This window comes from Phascolarctos cinereus, unplaced genomic scaffold (genome assembly GCF_003287225.1).
Source record: "Phascolarctos cinereus isolate Bilbo 61053 unplaced genomic scaffold, phaCin_HiC Scaffold_9;HRSCAF=440, whole genome shotgun sequence".
NCBI classification, from domain to species: domain Eukaryota; kingdom Metazoa; phylum Chordata; class Mammalia; order Diprotodontia; family Phascolarctidae; genus Phascolarctos; species Phascolarctos cinereus.
Genome location: NW_027556402.1, coordinates 189069608 through 189087528, shown reverse-complemented (window position 1 = coordinate 189087528; position 17921 = coordinate 189069608).

Here is a 17921-nt window from a genome sequence, read left to right as displayed (position 1 = left end):
CCAAAGTAGATTAATTGATAAATTGACTTGATTGGCTGCCCTGCGAGCTATATCCTGACCAAATGCATTTTTCATTGGCTGTTTTTTCTAATATAGATAACTCTCACTTGTGAATGTTGAGACTATGCCTTTGGGCAGAGGTTCTTTGCCTGGGATCTGTGAATATATACATATGTGCATATATAGACATATATAGATAAATATATACATATATACATGCATGTATATATTTATAAAATTTACAATTTTATAATTATATATAATTGTATTTTGATCTAATTGGTTTCCACTAGATTCTTAAGTATCTTATTTTATACATTTAAAACCATTTTCTAAAAAGGATTTCCTAGGCTTCACCAGACAGCCAAAGGAGCTCAGGATGCACCCAAAAAGAAAAAAAAAAGGTAAGAATATCTGTTTAAGACTGATCATGGATATTACTGGAAAGATTGTGTAGTATTCTGAGGTTAAATGCAATCAATACAAGGTTACAGGCAGGCACATGTTGACCTCATCAGCTCTAAGGAATGTCTTTTCCACTCAGGACATTTTCCATGACTCATTTTGTAAATCATTTTGGCGAGCTATGCATTTTAAAATATAAGAGGTTTTGCAGGGTTGTAGGAAAAGGAAGAAAAATAAGGTCCCTGCCCTTGGGTAGATTACAGTGTTTTAGAGAAATGAGACATAAATAACACAGTGCTTGAAACATACTGGGCACTTAATAACTGATTTTTCAATCATCAGCCATCCACCCATTTATTCATGTAAAAAGGTTCATGTCTTACATTGGTGTAAGTCTTTACAATCTACAACTATAATTACTATTAGAACTATTGAAAATTCTGTTATTCCTTTTTCCCTCTCTTCCATTCTGAAAGAAGTGGATATGGTCTAAGATAATTCATTCTGAAATTAGTTGCCTTAAGTTTACCCTAGAAGACAGTTCTAGGAAAGCAGCATGTCTCAAATATTCTCATCTCCTATGGTTTGTTTTTCTGTGCACCTGCAGAAAAGCAAAAAGCAGAAAACAAGTCTTCCATAACCTCCTCATATCACCTCACATGTTTTACAGTCTTAAGAGGAAATAATAAAGAGCAGTGACTTCATCACACATGTGAACTTCCATATGACTTTCAGAAGTTATCGTCTGTTGATAGAAGATCGAAAAAGATACATTCCAACCGGTAGACATTCAATAATGGAAAAATTCTCTTATGCCTTCTCGGTCCACGTGCAAAAAAAAGGCTTATCTAACTGGTATCAGGTTGGCACTGCATGAAGCTTTTAACAATCACATTTACCAAGTTCATTTACTCCCCTCGAACTTTATTTGTTTTTGTTTGTTTGCTGAGAGGCAATCAGGGTTAAGTGACTTGCCCAGTGTCACACAGCTAGCAAGTGTCAAGTGTCTGAGGCCAGATTTTTCAGGTCTTCCTGACTCCAAGCCCAGCACTCTATCCACTGGGCCACCTACCTACCCGATACTTATATAGCACTTTACAATCTACAATGTGTTTTATATGTTATCTATTTGTTACCCACATTACTGGGAGGCAGGTTATTATCCCCATTTTACTGATGAAGAAACTGAAGCCAAGAGAGGTTAAGAGGTTGGCTCAGGGTCACACAGCTTTCAGCGTCTGAAGCAGTATTTGAACATGCGTTTTCAGTGGATAGAGTGTTAGACCTTATGTCTCAATCTTGCCTCAGACAAGGACTGTTTGTGTGAGCCTGGGCAAGTCACATAGCACCTCTCAGTCTCTATTTCCTCATCCATAAAATGGGTATTATAATAAGAGTATCTACATCTATTGTGAACATCAAATAAAAGATACAAAAAATACTTTACACACTTTAAAGAACTAGGTAAATGCTAGCTAATATCATCAACATATTATCATTAACATTATTATTTCTGACTAAAAGTCTTGCCCTCTAGCCTTTATACCACCTAGCTACATTTCATTAAGTGAATAAAGAGATGAAAGGACATGAGATCCTAGCATGGTTCCTTGCTGAAGCTGTCAGTAAAGAAAAAGAGGCCCCAAATAATCAAGTGGTTTGTCCAAAGCCATACAGCTACTAATTTGAGAAATAGGGACTTGAACCCAGGTGTCCTGAATACAAATGCAGGGCTTTTTTTTTTCAGTACACCACAGCTGGTTCTGTATTGTAAGATTGTCTTTTTTTTTTTTATCATCAGTTCAGTTAAAGAACTATTAACTCAATGTGCAACAACACTCGATATCATCTTTCTTTGAGCAGCTAAAACTTAGCCTCCTAATTCTCACATCAGAGTGGGGTAAGGCAGGTGACAGCTGGCTTTATCCACATCTTACAAACAGAAACAATAAGTCAGAGAAAACAAAAAGACCTGCCTAGCTTCTTTCTGCAGAACAAGATGCTGAGACTTCTAGCTTCCTAGGTGTCCTACTTTAGTGCTAATCCTTGAGGACGTGGCGAGAAGTCCAAAGTCTGATTTAAGGATATCTAAACTTTTAAGGTCAAAAAACATGGGCTGAACACTGCCAAATAACATAGATTAACTCAGAGTTTCTTTCTCTTCCCATCCGGCTAAAGGCTAACTTCTTAAATAAATGTAGTTCTCTATCTTTGGCATCACCCAGGACCACAAGAAGTTATGTACTTACGGCGGCCCAGAAATGCACATTTATTCATTCAACAAATAAGTGTATGTATGTATGTATGTATGTATGTATGTATGTATGTATGTATGTGAATATATATATATATATATATATATAGAGAGAGAGAAAGGATATGTATATATAGTATATATAGTGTATTATCTGTATACAAGCATATATATATAGTATATATGTATATACACATATACTATATAGATATCATGCATGCATGTGCATATATACACATTACATGTATGTGTGTATATACAGCATACAAATATGTATATACTTCTGTGTCTATACATGTGTGTGTAAGAAGGTAATTAAAAGAGTAGGGGAAAGACAGGGAAAGGCCTCCTGCAGAAGGCAGGAATAGAGATGACTTCAAGGAGGCCAGGAAAGCCAGGAGACATACATGAGGAGACAGAGCATTCTAGGCATGAGGGTCAGACAGCATAAATGCAAATAGTTGGAAGACTGAGTATCGTGTCCAAGGAATAACAAGGAATCAAGTTTAACTGGATTGTAGAGTATATAAAGACAAGCCAAGTGTAAGGACACTGGAAAGGTAGAAGGGAATAGGATGTGAAGATACTTAAATGACAAACAAAGAAACTTACATTTGATCTTGGAGGAAATGAGGAGCAACTGGAGTTGTGGGAGGGGGAGGGAGATGAGTGGAAATGACATATTTAATTAGATTTGGACTTTAGCAAAAATCTCTTTTGCAGCTTAATGGAAAGCAGATTAGAGTGGGGAAGGAAGAGAGGCAGGAAGACCAACGTGAAGGCTGTTTCAAGAGGTTATTTCATGTACCAAAGTGGTGCCTGTGTGGATGGAAAGAGATATGAACATCAGTGAAGGTAGAAACAATATTTGATAACACTTGGATATGTGGGGTGAGTGTGAGTGAGGAGTTGAGGATGACTCAGGGATTGTATTAGGAAAATGGCAGTCTTCTCAACAATAATAAGAAACTTGGAAAGATACTTTGGGGGAGGGAGGAGATCTGTTGAGTTTGCTGTCTGTTGACTTTGAGATGCACCTACAAGACATCCAGTTAGAGGTGTACAAGAAGCAATTGATAACAGGAACTCAGGATAAAGATTAGGGTTGGATACATACAGATTTTAAATCAACTGCATATACAAGCCAGTAACTACTTCTGATCATAGAGTTAGCACTGGGAGGGACGTTAGAGGCCACTGAGCCCAAACTCCCTCATTTTACAGATTAAGCATGCCCTGCCTCTGCTGGATTCACTTAGGAATTGAGGGAAGGGGAAGGCAGAGGGAGGAGGAGATGGCCCCGACACAGGGCCAGAGTTCATGCATGTGGGTGGAAATTCTTAGGAGTCACTGAAGAAGAAGCAAGGACTGCAAAGATAGGAAGGGCATAGAGCAAAAAGGTTTATTTAACACTACTGAATTTTTCAGCACATACTCACCACCACCTCAAACAGGGGAAAGGATGCTATTGGGAAGAAGAGTCCTCTGGTGGAGAGTGGCTCCAGAGATTTGGTTCTACAGGGGAACTTAGAGGGGCTAAAATCAGGTGAGGGTTGTCTCCTCTTTCACCAATCCTTAGTTAAGGAGCTTGGGCATGGCCAGAGCCTTAAGACAGGAGAAGAGGGCTACATGGGTTGATAATAAGAGCACACAGGATTGGGCAACTCTAAGCTGGCAGGGAAGGATTTCCATCAGGAACGAGCTAGAACTTATGGTCCCAGAAGACGTGAGCCAAAGTTACTACAAGATAGTTGAGGGTGAGGGAATTGAAGTAACCTGCCTAGAGTCACAGCTAGTAAGTATTTGAGGAAGGATTTGAATTTAGGGCTCTGTTTGCTTCACCATTTGTTGCACTTGGATATTTGAGGCTAGCATGTGTTTGGGTCTCTCTCTTTCTCTCTCTCTCTCACTAGTGCAATTAATCATGCAGAGATTAGCTCTCTGAATAAGCACAGTAGTTTTATCTTACTAAGCCTCTTATCGCTTCACAGAAGGGTGGCATATTGCAAATGTTGTTTGATTCTGAAAGTAAATCAAGGGTTCCTTTGACTTTAATGTTTACCAGCTAGGGAATAGCTGACTGTATGCATTACAGGCTAGGGACTGATGTGGAATACCAAATCACCCAGGAGCCAGATGAAGCACTTCCCTAACCCACAGCTGAGTCAAAGAACTGATTATTGTTTGTTGATCTGGTTTAAATGAAAAAATAAAAAAGAGTAAAATAGTAGAGTGAGGACTGAATAGTAATTCGTTCTAGTTACAGACTCAATTTCATATCAAAAGAAGATTACTACTAATTCTCTTAAAATGTTCTTGAATTAAAACAGTACAAAAATTTGTCATAATATGTTAAGAGCTCTACCTCTCTACCAATTTTTATTTTTCTTGCCCGCAAGGAAATTGTCTCTCCTTTGTAACTGTATATTAATTACATTTCTGGAGGGGAGCAAAAGAGATTAAGGGGAAAGCCTTTTAAAAATTAGCTTCCTCTCTCCTTTTAAAAATCACCTTTTGGAACTATAAAGCCATCTGGTTAATTTAAAAATATATAAAAATATTGTATATACCATAATTTGCATATAAAACTGGAGAAAGTACTGAAAAAGAAACTGGAAAATTGGAATATGTATATTCCCTCTCTCTTCTGTTTTCTTTCAGTTTTTCTGGAAAGTATATAAAAATCTTTCTGAATTCCCACCCTTACACTAATTTTTATTTTTATTTTTTTCTGAACCACTGTGGAGGTAGGAGGATAGAGTAGAAATATTGTACAAGGAGCCAGAAGACGTGCATTCCCTGTCCCAGTCTTACCACTTATTAATCATATGACTATGAGCAAGTCAATTACCCTGTCTGCCTCAGTTTCCTGATCTGTAAAATTAGGATACTAATGAATGTTAGTTTTATTTACTGCTTACTCCACAGATTTTGTATGAGGGAAGTGTTTTTTTAAATACTTGCAATTCCCCCGATAGCTTTACCCTTAAGACTTTGAGGCCTTGCAACTTCTCATCTACAGCTAAGTTTTCTTTTTATGTTTTGTGTCCCCCCAATTCAAGTGTAAGCTCCTTGAGAACAGGGACTACCTCACTTTTTTGTGTTTATCCTTAGCACTTAATACAGTGGTTGGCACATAGTAAGCATTTAATAATTTTTTCATTCATTCATTAAGTTGGTGTTGATGAGGAGAATAGCTATCATTATAAGACTTGAAAAGGGATTTACATATATTATCTCATTTGATCCTCACAATAACCCAGTGAAGTAGGTATTATTATCCCTATTTTACAGATGAGAAAACTGAGGCTGAGAAGTTAAATGTCTTGTGAGAGTCACACAAGTGTTTGAGTCAGTGTTTGAGTGAGGATTTGAACTCAGGTCTTCCTGACTCCAAGCCTAGAACTCTATTCACTGCACCCTACCCAGGATTCCAGAACTTCCCAGAAACCCTTTAGGGCTTACTGTCAGAGAGCTTACAGTAAGGTGTGACTGCAGTGCCCTGGATCCACATTTCAGGATATACAAAGAAGAAAACATATAACCAAGACATTAACAGGCAGCTAGAGACACACATCAAATATTGCAGAAATATCTCTGACATTTTTAAATCCAAAGGATGGCAATGGACAATAAAATCTAGAGAAACCTATTTGATACAATACAATTTGTTCTACCAAATTGGAACAAAATAAATTCAACTCTATTTGTTACAGACAATGAAAATGAAAGTGAAAGAGAGATTCAGGGAGGAAAGGAACTGAATCTCAATTTCCAGCAGTCTACGTTTGGTGTGAGATTAGACGGTGAGCTTATAATTGAAGAATGGCAGAGTTGGAAGAAGCCTCAGAGATGATCAGTTTCTTCATCTATAAAATGAAGGTAGAGAAAAACTGAACTCAATGACTTTTGTCATCTCTTCTACCTGTATACCTTGTATTATACCTTGAATACCTGTGATACTATGGTCTAATAGTTACACACTTCAGAATTACTGGAATTCCACTCACGCTGGCAGCTTGGGTCCTGAGAGCTCGAGGGTTGGGTATTGGTTAGCTCATAAGCCCCCTCTGGTGTGTTCTCCCACACACCCCATGATGATCAGTTGATACCAAGTTATCAGTCAAATTGAATTAGCGTTTAGAAATGAATATTTACTAAGGTAGCATAACAAGATCAAATATAAGCATTCCTCCTGTGGTCTGTGACACACTCTCCCCAAATTATATACAGCGTACAGGGAAAAATTGGCTCAGGCTTAGGGAGCATCTATGGCAAAACGGTAACTCATAATTCCTGGTTGTTGGAAATCTTTTTCTCCTTTTCACTGAGGTAATCATAAATTTGACTTTGGGCCTAGTGTGCCTTTTCTTCAAGACTGCTTGTAGAGTCTGGAAGCTGCATTTCCTCAGCGTATCTGGTCTGTCCTAGGCTCCCAATTCAAACACTGCTGCCAGCCACTGCTGTCCCAAGATTAGGACACTGATAGAAGTCCAAATTCTCTGACTTACTGAAGCTTACAAGGTTCTTTTCTGGCCAAGGGGCCTGGGAAGACTGAGGCTACAGCCAGGGCTCTTCTCCTGTCTCCTAAGCAATTCCTTCTCCAGGGCTTAGCTAGAAGGGCTCTGTCTCCTCTCCGCTGGTAGACACTGGAATCCCTGGGTCTCAAATCTGTCTGTTATTTTAAATAAAACCCACAAGGCATGACTAACTCTCCTTAACTAATTCAAACTCATTTCTTGTGCAGCATCAACTCCATTTCATCCAATGGCTTTTAAGACATTAACACTGATTATGGACTTTCAGTACTTAGTCTAAAGCCTTTGATTAAATGAAGGAATGATATAATGGATATATCTAGGCCATGTGCGTAAAAAGGTATAGTATCTAGACCAAGACAAGTGATGGTTTTGTTATATACTCTGCCATGGTCAGATACCCATTTGGAACACTGTGTTCACCTCTAGATGCCACATTTTTAAAGTACATTGATGAGCTAAAGACTTCTGAAGACTATCTGGCACACAGTAGGTGCTTAATAAATGTTTAAGACTGACTGGTAGATCAGGATGATGAGAGTGACTACAGACCACTCTGAAGGCTTGTTGAAGTAATGGGGGATAGCGACCTGGAAAAAAGAAGACTTAGAGGGATAGTGCAGTTGCTTTAAAGCATTTGAAGACATATCACCTGGAAGACAGATCAGATCCTTTTATTTTTTTTTTCTGCTTGGCCTCAGTGAGCAGAATAAGAAACAATGAGTAGATGTTTCAGAGAGTCAGGTTTCCATTCTCTCTACGTAACAATGATTTCCTAAGACTCAGAGCTAAGGTTTGGCCTTGCTCTGCTTAGCTGCTAAGCAGATATGGAATCAGCTACCATGGGATGTAATGAGTTTGTACATCCAGGATGGTATCAAAGGTTATTGTTCGGGTCTGGGTTCTGCCAGATGCTATTTGAGATGCTCTCCAATCTGGGTTCTGACATTCTGGGGTTCTGTTAAGTTACTTAACTGCATAGCAAGATAAGTTAAAGCTACAGACTACAGGTCTTCAGACTCCTAACCAGGGTCTTTCCACTAGTTCATTACCTTCATCAATATATAAAGGCTATTTTCTATTGAGCTGAAATCTGCCTTTCTTCCTGTTGTCCCTAGTTCTGTACTCTGAGGATAAGTAGAGAAATTTTCATTCCTTTTCTACTTGGTAACCCTTAAAATATTGGAAAGTAATAACTCCATCACCCCAGGTCTTCTCTTCTCCAGGTTCAATGTAACTCGCGACGCTTCTTACAGCACTTTGCCTACAGATTTAGGGCCTCTTAGAGCTGATTAAGTCCAGCCCCTTTACACAAACCTGTGTTGTCTAGGACTCTATATGATACGACATATCTTTCTCCATTTTACATGATAAGCACCTTGAAAGGAGGATTCGCGTCATACCTATATTGTTATGCCAATATCGCCTACTATGTACTCACAACTAGGTGGCCAGAATAGAGATCTGGACCTGGAGTCAGGAAGACCTGAATTCAAATCCTGCCTTTTACACTTACTGGCTGTGTGACCTTGGGTAAGTCACTAAACCTCTTTGTGCTTCAGTTTCATCACAGATTTAGAGCTGGAAAGGCCTTAGAAGGCATGTAGTCCAACCCCCCTAATTTTATGAACAAGCAAGATGAGGTCCAGAGTATATTAATGACTTGCCCAAAGTAACACAGTTAAGTGGATTTGAACCCATGTCCAGTGACTTCACATCAGTGCTCTGTCTACCACACACACTTGGGGCTATTATTCCCAAGTTGCTCTATTTACCCTGCAACAGTTCCCATTTTGATGAGGCTTTCCTTGGCCTCATTTTCATTTATAAAATTAAAGATTTAGACCAGATAATCCTTTCCATTTCTAAATCCTATGACTTTATGACCCCAGTTTGAGTCCCATCTCTGCCTCTCTACCAGGCTGCCTCTAGTAAGCCACTGACCAACTTCCAGCCAACCTGGCTGACCTCGTTTCACAATGTGATATCGTATAAATCATTGCCCTGCTCTGACCTTCAATTTTTACATCGCCAAAAAATAGGATGATGATCTCTGCCCTGCCTCTGCTCTAGGGTTGTGGTGAAGATCAAATAATAAAGATAGATAATAATAGCTATTATACACACACACACACACACACACACACACACACACACACACATATACACACACGCACACATACATACTACTTTGAAGTTTGCAAAGTGTTGCCCATATATTATCTCATTTGATCCTCATGATAACCTTGGTTAAGTAGGTGTTGGCATTATCTCTATTTTACAGATCTCTATTTACTGAGAATGACAGAAGTTATGTGACTTAGCCAGCTTCATAGGATTATAGATTTAGATCTCAGAGGTCATCTACTCCAAAATCCTTATTTTACAGATAAGGAAACTGAGGACCAGGGAAATTAAGTGACTTTCTCGAGATCACATAGCTAGTAAATATCTAGGCTAGGATTCAAGATAAATACTCTCTCCACTAACATATGCTTTCTTTCCTATGAGATAACATATTTGAAAGGGTTTTGGGAACTATAAAGGATCATGTAGATATAAGAGGTGAATATTATTTGAGTTGGAGCCCAGAAAATCAATTTCTTTCCCACCTACATACTACCACTTATTTCATAGCCCTTCATACCAGACCAATTCACTAGGCCACTCTATCCTGACCTAGAAAACAAGCACTTAGTAACAGTACTATGGATTGATAATTGTTTGGGGTGTTATAAGAGGAGATGAAAATAATAAAATAATATAAAAACAAGTCGTCTTCCCGTAAGGGGACAAAGTACACAAAAAGTAGGAACTGTTGCAAAGTAACAGTATTAAGCTAGGCCTAAGTGTGAGTGTGGTGGTCGGGGCATGGGATGTAAAGTTATTGGACTTGGGTTCAAATCCCAGGTCATCCACTTAACTGTGTTACCCTGAACAAGTCATTTAGCTACTCTGTACCTCAACCTTCTCATTAACAAAATGAATAGGAATAAGTAGCAGAGACAGAATTCAAACCCATGCCCTCTGACTCCAAAGCCAGGGATAAAGCAAAAGGACTTCCTTCTTTGGTTACTGAATGGGGATAGTATAAATAATTGCATTCCCTAAAGGGGAAATTTTTTAAGCATTTTTTTTCAGTCCTGTCTGATTCTTTGTGACCCCACTTGGGGTTTTCTTGGCAAAGATATTGGAGTGGTTTGCCATTTCCTTCTCCAGCTCATTTTACAGCTGAGGAAACTGAGGAAAATGGGGTTAAGTGACTTGCTTAGAGTCACACAGCTACTAAGTGTCTGAGGCCAGGAATGATGAGTCTTCCTGACCTCAGGCCCAGCACTCTATCCACTGAGCCACCCAGCTGCCCTGATAAAGGGTAAATTATAAGCAAATATAAAGAGCCATATTAGAAAATCATCTTCCAGGGGCAGCTAGGTGGCACAGTGGATAGAACACCAGCCCTGGAGTCAGGAGGACCTGAGTTCAAATCCCGGCCTCAGACCAAACACTTGACACTTGCTAGCTATGCGACCCTGGGCAAGTCACTTAACCCCAATTGCCTAAAAAAAAAAAATCTTCCATGACTCCCAAATCTTTATCTCAAGCTCTTCTCTTACTAAAAACTCCAATTCTTCATTTCCAACTGTCTACTGGGCATCTCCACCTAGTTGTCCTCTCAACCCCCCAAGCCCTATCCTAGCAACTCAAACTCAACATATTCCAAATTGAAATTATCATTCCTCTCTAAAAATTGGCATTCCTCCTAATGTCCCTATCTGTTGAGGGTACCTCTACCTTTCCTGCTACCTATAATCCCACAGTCATCGTTGACTCTTCCCTCTCTGTCATCCTCCACATTCGGACAATTGCCAAGTCCTACCAAGTCTGTAGGAAACCACATCCATGCCCTCCTCTCCATTCATGCTGTCACCACCCTAGTTCAGATTCTAATTTCTTCTTGCTTGGATTATTGAAATAGCTTCCTACCTGATAAATAACATCCAAAGTAGTCTAATCCTGTCATTCTCTTCCTCAAAAAAGAGTTTTCATTGTTTCTTACAGAAAATGCAAATTTCCTTAAGGCCCACCACAAAAATTTCCATCTATCATCCCAGCCTTATTTCCCATGATTTCCTTTCACATATTCCACATTCCAGTTATATCAGATACTGTGTGTTCCCCAGTTCTGCCCCACCTTCTCCCACTCTGGACGTTCATATAGCACTTCCCATTTTTAGAATGTGTCCCTTCCACATCTCCATCGATTGAAATCCTGCTCTTCTTTCAGGACCCAATTTAGGTGCTTAGGTCATTGCTGTTCCTGTTGTTTGTCCTTTGTTTTTGAAGAGGACCAATGGCATCATGGGGTGATGTCTTGACCTGTATGTGAACTGGATTTAAGTGAGACAGAGTTGCATGATGTCCTCAGTCTCACTCTCTCTTTCAAAGTCCAATAGCAGGAAAAAAGTCAAGACGATTGGTGATAGCCCAGGATGTAGTGGATGACCTTAGTGTCTTTGATATCTGACCAAGCTCTAATAGCTCTAAAGTGTCTGCTTCATCCAGCTTCATGGACATTAGAACAAATTGTTCTCATTTGCCCATTCCACTGGAGAAGTCTTTATATGCTTGGGGTAGACATCTCCCTGACTCAATAACGGGTACCCTCAATTTGGTCTAGCCTGTCTGCCAGATGGTTTTACTAAGTCATAGCCCACTGCTCATGCTACAGCTAGTTGGAGCCACAGATTAGAGCTGGGTGACAGGTGGACACCAAAGGAGTATGAGGAGCCCTGAAAAGGGCTTGGCAAGCCCTTGTACCAGAGGTGCTCATCCTCCCTGAGCAGCTCATACACCCCAGATTAGGCACTACTTCCTTCCTTTTTTTGGTCCTTCCAGGTGAAAGTGATCCTCCTTTCCTCAGATTTTCTTACAACCTTATCTATATCTCTCCTTTGCCCTTATCAACTTCAATAAACACTTATTTGTGCAAACTTATTATCTCTATCTACTGATCAAGGACTATAAACTCCTTGAAAGCATGTGCTTTGTGGAACACAAGGCCTGGTAAATAGTAGGCTCTTAAGTAAATGTGGTTGATTTGCACTGTCAAACTGGGCACCTCACTTCTGTCTACTGAAGAGATGATAGGATCCTTGGAGTGCACTTCCTAGATAGTTGTGATAGGTTGAGAGATTAGTGTAGTAGAACACAGAACATGGAATGTCATAGCTGAAAGGGAACTTAGAACATGGACTGCTAAAGCCAGGTAGGGATTTAGAGATCATAGGTTCATACATTTAAAGCCAAAGGGACCTTATAGGACATCCTGTCCAAATCCCTCATTCTGTAGATTAAAGTCACTAAGATGAGGTGATAGGATATACTGAGGGTCATTCAGCAAGCAAGTGTCTGAGGGAGGATTTGAACCTGGGTCTTCCTGATTCCAATTCACTGCCTTGCTTCCCCTCCCCCACCCCTTTTTATGTGCAATTCTTGCTGCAGCAGCCTTCTACTGTATCACACATGTCTGCTTTCCCCCTGCATTTTTTTTTATCTTAGATGCCGGAGACCAAGATGCCAAGCTTACTGTGGTAAAGGTGAGTTGTCAGCAGTGGTGCTGGTATTAAAGAATCTCGGGGCAAAGTTTCATTTCTTCTTCCTTCCATTCACTCTTGGTGGCTGACTCTCAGACTTCTGTGGGAAGACTGTGATACACTGGGAGGAGACAAAGGCTGGCTAAATGGGTGTTTAAAGAAGTGATTTCCTGGGATCAGCCCAATGAAGTTCAAGGCCAACATGCAGAGGGATAATGAGGCAATTTGCACAGAAGATGACATTGATAGGTATCACCGGACACCCAGCTGGAAGATGAAGGTTATTTGGGGTGGGGTAGTTTTCTATTCACCATCTGGGGGTGTGCTTTTTTTTCACTTAGCTATCTGGAATGGCTCTAGTTGTTTGTATGTGTCTGTGGAGAGGATGAATATGCTAAAAACTCTGGGTCTGAAAGAGAAACTACTGTGGAAACTACCTATCAGAAAATCTGACCCTTGTCTCTGCCACCTCGTGCCAATGAGTAGGGAGGGAGCTGAGATTCTGATACTAGGATTCTGGGGATTTGAAAGGTGCAATAATGGTGCTGCAGGTACAGGTCACATTCTGGGGTTTTCTCTCAACTCCGGTAATTAACTTTCAGTACCCCCCCCCAAAAAAAAATTTCAAAATCACGTGAAGAAACACGATTAGTGGAAAAGGCAGATGAAAGGCTGAGCAGTGAGGTTACAAAACAATCCCTCTTCCTCCTGCCATCCTTTTGGCAGACAATGAAAACTAGCTTTGCTCCCAGCTGCCAGCAACAGTTGTCAATTTGGGGATCTGAAGGGAGATGAAGAGGAACAGAAGAACATTAGTGATTAGTCTTGGAAAAAAAAAAAGAATTAGCTAAGAGCCAGCTGGCAGTGGGAGTTCATTAGCAAACGCTTAAATGACTGCTGGTAATGTGGGCTCACCAGCAGGTCCCCCCTTCCTTCCTACCCCTATTCAAGTTAATAAACATTTGTAAAGCGCCTGCAGTGTGCTAGGCACTTGGGGTGGAAACAAAAAGAAATATAGTCCCTGCTCTCAAGGAGCTTACTTTCTACTGGGTGGAAACCAACATTTACATAGATAAATTTAGTAAATACAAATGAAAGGGAGTGAATAAAGTACTACATCTGGGGAGAAGCCATGGAGGACCTTGGGGAAGTGATATTTAAAATAAGCCTTGGAGGAAGCTAAGGATTCTAAGTGGTGGAAGAGAGGAAGAAACATAGGAGAGGTATGGAGGAAGGAAATGTGAGGCTGAGTTAGAGAAAAACAAGTGGGTGAATTGGACTAGAATGTAGAGTATATGAAGGGGAGTACTGTTTAGTGAGTCAGCAAATGAAGACTGAAAACAGATTATGAAGAACTTCAAATGTTCAATCTGATGCATTTTTATTTTATCCTAGTGATAGCAGCAACCACCTGGTGCAGTGGATAGAACTGGGGTGGAGGTAGGGGGGCAGGGGGAGACTCAAAATGAGAAATACTAATCTTTCTGATTTCAAATCTGTCCTCAGACACTTACTAGCCAGCTGTGTGACCCTGGGAAAGTCACTTAATCCTGTTTGCCTCAGTTTCTCATCTGTAAAATGAGCTAGAGGAGGAAACAGGAAATCACTCCAGTATTTTTGCCAAGAAAACCCCAAAATGGGGTCACGAAGAGTTGGACACAACTGCACAACAGCAAAGTGACAACAGGATTCCTCGAGGAGAGTAAAGTGATTATACCTAGGCTTTCAGAAGATTATTTTGGTAGCTCTGTGGAGGATGGATTGGAAAAAAAAACTGGAAAGAGGAGGCCAATTAATATTTGGAGAAATTCTGGTGAGGTTAAAAAAAAACCAAGATAATATTTTAAAAGAGGCTATTGCAATAAACCAGGTGAGAGTTAAGATGCTGAACTTCATACAGGAGGACAGTAGGTGGCTGCCTACATAGTGTGATTTCTGGGGTTCTAAGAGGATCATTTAGTCCTCAAATTTTTCCCTACCCACTGAGTGCTGAAATTCCAATGTCTACCTTATCTTCTTAAGGCTCTGATCCTTTTTAAAAAGCAATTCCCAGTGGAAGGAATACAGTTTAAATCACTATCAATTGTACTTTCCTTCAGTAAATCAAGACTAGTATTGGGCAAATAATTGATGCATGTAAGCAAAATTGTCAAAATCTACAAAGATGTGTACAGTTTAAATTTGACTTTTACGATACAAGGAGAGATGCATGTCTAAATTCGGTTAGATTATATGCACTATTTTCCTTGACTTTATTACAAAATGTCTCAATCGGATCTATCTTTTAGTATTGAATTAATTAGGCAGTTAGGAGGCTCATTGGGTAGAGTATAAGGCTTGGAATCAAGAGAATTTGTTAGTTCAAATCTGGCCTCAGACACTTACTAGCTGTGTGACCCTGGGCAAGTCACTTAACCCTGTTTGTCTCAGTTTCCTCAGATGTAAGATGAGCTGGAGAAGGAAAGGACAAACCACTCTAGTATGTTTTTTTAATGCTTCCATCTGTATTCATACCCCATAGTTCTCTTTTTCTGGATGTGGATAGCATTTTGCATCATGAGTCTTTTGGAGTTGTCTTAGATCCTTGCATTGCTGAGAATAGCTAAGCCTATCAAAGTCAATTATCACACAAAGTGCTGTTACTATGTATAATGTTCTCCTGGTTCTGATCATTTTACTAAGCATCAGTTGATAGTCTTTCCAGGTTTTTTGAAGTCCACCTGCTCATCATTTCTTATAGCACAATAGTATTTCATTACATTCATATACAACTTATTTATCCATTCTCCGATTGATGGGCATCCCCTCAATTTCCAATTCTTCACCACCACAAAAAGAGCTTCTATAAATATTTTTGTACACGTGAGTCCTTTTCCAATTTTTATTATCTCTTTGGGATACAGACCTAGAAGTGCTATTGCTGGGTCAAAGGACAGTCTAGTATCTTTGCCAGGAAAACCCCAAATAGGGTCACAAAGAGTAGTACTTGACTGAAAAAATACTGAACAACAACACTGAATTGATTAGTATTTGATTTCAGTGATTAGTAGTCAAGTTCAGTGTGGTGTATTGTATACAAGACTATTGAAATTTAGTTCAGGTTTTGCTCCTTGTAGCAATTGAATCTGACATTTCGGTAGGTTAGTGATTACATTGATTTGGGAACTTTCTCCACTGGTATAGATTGAAAGCTCTTTTCATCCTTTGTAGTGCTTGTCTTTTCACAAATACACATACATACATATAGAGCCATATATGTATATATGCAGCATAAATACAAAGAGAATAAATACAAAATCATCAGATTGAAAGAATTAAGCCTATTCAGTTTGTAGATGAGAATTAGGCAGCTTTCTTGACCTAAGGCAAGTGACTTCAATTCTCTGGACTTCTATTTCCTCATGTAAAATAAGGGGCAATGGATAAGTTGATTTTCAAGGTCTCTTCTAGCTATAAATCCTACGATCCCACAAGAGGAACATTACCTAGCTCCAGTTTCTGGTGGCCCAGTTGATAGAGCACTGGATCTGGAGCCAGGAAGATCTGAATTCAAATTTGGCCTCAGACACTTATTGGCTGTGTGACCCTAGGCAATTTACTCAGCCTCTGTCTGCTTCAGTTTCCTCATCCACAAAATGGGGAAAATAACAGCACCTACCTCCCAGGATTGTTGTGAGATTCAAATGAGATGACATTTATGAAGTGTTTAGCAGTGCCTGGCATACAGCTCACACAAAAGGCTCTGGAAGATCCCTACCTAAAATGTTTATTAAATGAATATTTGCTGTGGAAGAATAATGTGTTACCATAAGGTTTAGAGCTCCTTAGAGTTCATCAGTTCTTGGTGTCCAAAACAAAGTGAATGTTGAAGAAAACACAAGTTACTGATATGGTCCATGATTTCAATCCAGAGCCTTCAAGGGCAGCCATTCCTGTGCATATGGGACTTTGGACAACAGATTCCAATTTTACACACATCCCATATCACACAATCTAGCCCACTCATCTTGCCAATCTTGCATTTTCCCCTAGGTATATATGTTCTAATCTCTATTTGTTAAGGAAACGTCTCAAAAAAAAAAGAAAGAAAGAAAAGAAAAGAAAAAAAAGAAAAGAAAAGAAAAGAAAAAGAAAAGAAAAGAAAAGAAAAGAAAAGAAAAGAAAAGAAAAGAAAAGAAAAGAAAAGAAAAGAAAAAAGAAAAGACTTTGGGTTTGGGTTATTTTGTAGGCCACTTTCATAAATCTAACATACATGTTTAGCAGTTCTCAGGTCAGAGGATCATAGATCATTCAGAGCTGGAGGGGATCTTAGGGACCATCTAGTCCAAGCCTCTCAATTTCAGATGAGAAAACTGAGGTCCAGGGAAATTAAGTGATTTGACTAATGCTACACAGTATAAGAAGTAGAACTGGAGAGACAGTGAGTACTCTTTTCCACTGTCCCATACTACTGCCTCTCTTAAAGGTAAAGGAATGATGTTGGAACAGTTGGTGAGGGGTCATCAGTCAGGCTTTCTGATAATCCCTACGACAATTATTTTTGCTGATCTTCCTTTTTCCTATTGCTATTATTATTATTGTTATGGTGGCTGTTGTTATCGTTAGTCCAAATCTATGATTTCATTGGTATTCAGGAGCTCCTTGGAATTGAAACTTCTTCAGATAAAGATCAGCCACTTCTTCCTCATTGGAACATAAGCTGTCTGAGCACACGGGTGATTTACATTTTTGTCACTGTCTCCATTGTACCTAGCACAGTGCCCAATGCATGGCAGATGCTTACTAAACGCTTGTTTGATTCACCCAGTCAACAAGCATTTAATAGCACCTATTAAGTGATGAGCACTGTGTTAAGTGTTAGAGATCCAAAGGAAAACAGAAGTCAGCTTCTGGCTCTCAAGGAGTTCACCTCCCAGTGGGGAGACAGTGTGCAAACAACTACATACAAACAACCTACATACACAGGAGAAATTGGAGATAATCAACACAAGGAAGGTATTAGTATTAAGGGGAAACAGGAAAGGCTTCCTGTAGAAGGTGGAATTTTATATGAAGCTTGAAGGAAGCCAGGGGTATAATTTTAGAGATGGTTGAGAGAGTGTTGAGTGGTTGTGACTATCCCAGGCTCAC